This window comes from Poecilia reticulata, linkage group LG14 (genome assembly GCF_000633615.1).
Source record: "Poecilia reticulata strain Guanapo linkage group LG14, Guppy_female_1.0+MT, whole genome shotgun sequence".
Classification (NCBI taxonomy): domain Eukaryota; kingdom Metazoa; phylum Chordata; class Actinopteri; order Cyprinodontiformes; family Poeciliidae; genus Poecilia; species Poecilia reticulata.
Window position 1 is genome coordinate 26,877,751 of NC_024344.1, and position 2,756 is coordinate 26,880,506.

The window sequence follows — 2,756 nt, forward strand, 5'->3', positions numbered from 1 at the left end:
GCCTCTCGCCATCATACGCTTCGGCCTCCCCCGCTGGCCTTCATCTACCAGCACTTCGCCATTTAATGCCCCACTCGTTCCCTGCTGGCCTTCATCCACCAGCATCCCACCATTTCACGCCTCACGGTGTCCCCTCCTGGCTTTCATCCACCAGCTACCTCTCATTCAACGCCTTGCAGCGTCCCTTTTTGGCCCCTATCTATCCCACTCCTTATCTTTCCTAGGTAGCCTCTTCCTCACATCTCCTGTCACCTTCTCCGTTTAGTCACCGCCTCTATTAAAAAATAAATAAATTCTTCCTGCATTCTCCGTACATGTATCTCTCCTACCAGGGCTTCGGCCCCGGCCTCAGCTCTCACTTTGGGGGATTACATTCCTATGCAGCATCAGAAATGTTTATCAAGCTTATCAAAGTTCCAGCTCGACATCCCCGGCCAGGGCCTGAACGCCAAAGGACTTTAATATTTGTTATTAAACTTTCTTTAATCACTTTTTTTCTCTGTCTGAGTCTCTCCAGATTGAAACAATTTTGTCCAGGTGAAGTAGGGTGGGACACCCATGTAAGTGCGGAAGGGGGAGCAGGAATCAATATTCACCAGCTGAGTTAATAAGTTACGTTTTAGACAACTAAAAACTGGTGTTAAATCTATTTATTTATTAATAAACTTCTTGCAAACATCAATAAGCCAGAGTATCTGGTTGGAAATAATTTAGAATGCTCATTAAGTGAAAAGATACACTCATGTGCCTAAAACTATACAGTAAATGATGCAATCTGAACAACAGTGGCAGTCTGTCTGAACTTCTGCCAAACAAATATTTGATGACAATAATTTTGTTCAGCTTTAGTTATTATGCTACTTGTGTTAAGAAATAATTGTATTGCACTTCATAACAACCAGTCATGTTAACTAGACATTTGTCTGCCACTCTACCATTCTGACAGTGTGCAGAAAGGGGCACTTTTGGAATGGTATTTAAATAAATGCTGAATTATGATGACATTGTTTTTTGTTTTTGTTCTTTTTTTAAGTGACCACAATGAATTGAGTCATCACCAACTATGAGAATGTCCAGAAGAGATTCACCAAGTTTGGATTCATGAAAAGGCTTTCACCATGATTAACTATTGCAAGAACAGCTGTAATTTCTGAGCATTCCTGGACACCTCCAAAGAGCTGCTGCCAGAAAATGAAGACAAGAAGAATATCTCCTGTTTTCAGAGGATTACAGGAAGGCTATAACGAATTAGATGGCTGACACAATCAAAGCAAAAAAAATTTACTGTTGAAAGAACCTATTTTCTTAAGTTACAGAATAAGTAATTCTGTTTTAGTTTTTCAATCAGTATTTCAGAGTAATAACATACTTACCAGACATTAAACCCTCTGTTTGAAGAACAAGTTATCTTTTGTTTTATTCCAATGTACAAAGGGGTTGTTCTACAGCTGTGATGGTAGTTATTAGTTCAGTGTGTTTCACTTCACTTGAGGTAAGACTTAATATCAGTGACTGTTAGCATAGCATTTGACACTGTAATAACACTAAATGACATCTTTATAATTGTTGCTACTAGTTTCACTTTACTTGACATAAGAGTTAATATTAATGACATCTTCATAACTGTTACTCGTTTCACTTAATGACACTGTAATAACACTTAATGACATCTTCATAACTATTACTTGTTTCACTTAATGACACTGTAGTAACACTTAATGACATTTTCATAACTGGTGCTACTTGTTCCACTTTACTTGATGTAAAAGAAATTGTTATTGACTGCTATTAAATCATTTGACAGTGTAATAAAGCTTAATGAAATCTTTTGTTGGTCCTACTTGTTTTGCTTTACTTCAGGTAGTGGGAATATTAATTGCTGTTTTGTCAAAGCTTTTGATAGTGTAATAATTAAATCATGGCTACTATTATGACATGATTCTTGGTTTATGTCAAGTTGTCATAAAGATAATTTTGTCTAGGTTAATGTCAAGTTGTCATAACAAAGACATTTTAAATAATGTCAACTTTGTATTGATTTACCGAATGACACTTTATGACAACAGTCATAAATATTCATGAAGACTTACTGATGTTCATGGCAGGTATGTCATGTTTATGATAGTGTCATGTCAATCTTATTCATACCCCTCCAAATAAAGTGTTACCTCCCTTAGCAGTAACAACTGTCGAGAAAAGTCGAGCTCATCCCACTTCCCCATGCTGGAGATTTTAGTGTAATAGTAACAATAAATAAATTTACCTTAAAATTAATTACACAGGTGACATCAAGACCCAACAGTAGAGTCAGACAGTAATAAAATGAATCTGGTTGTGTGTGTTGTTATTGTGTCCTGCAAACTTTGTTTTAATTCTACTTTTTTCTATTTAATCATAAAAAATCAAAGTAAGGCAGAAAGAGAGTCATGAAACAGGAAGAGCTGGTTTCCTGAAGAAAAGGGGAAGTTTCTATCTTGCATCAGGCTAAAAATAGTTCAGACCATTCCTTATTTTAAAGCATTAAAGGTTTTTAAAGAATAAAATCTAAACATTTTGAGTAATTGGATAAAACCCAGAGTAAAATACTTAAAATAACAACTTATAATTATGCCAATAATTAATATTAGTTTAACCAGTGGTTGATGTTGGTTTGATTATAAGAATATTTACACTTTCTCTTACACTTGTGGAAGTACTTAAAGGTGAAACAAGTAACTGTAACAGTTGAAGAAGAGCCGGGGCCACAGAGCCGGAGA

At 36.0% G+C, this 2,756-nt stretch overlaps 1 protein-coding gene across 3 annotated transcripts in view; it reads right to left on the reverse strand.

Annotated features, from left to right (window-relative positions):
- Positions 1-2,756, reverse strand: part of LOC103476363 (disks large homolog 2-like) — a 57,749-nt gene that overhangs the window by 25,331 nt on the left and 29,662 nt on the right. The window lies entirely within an intron of this gene.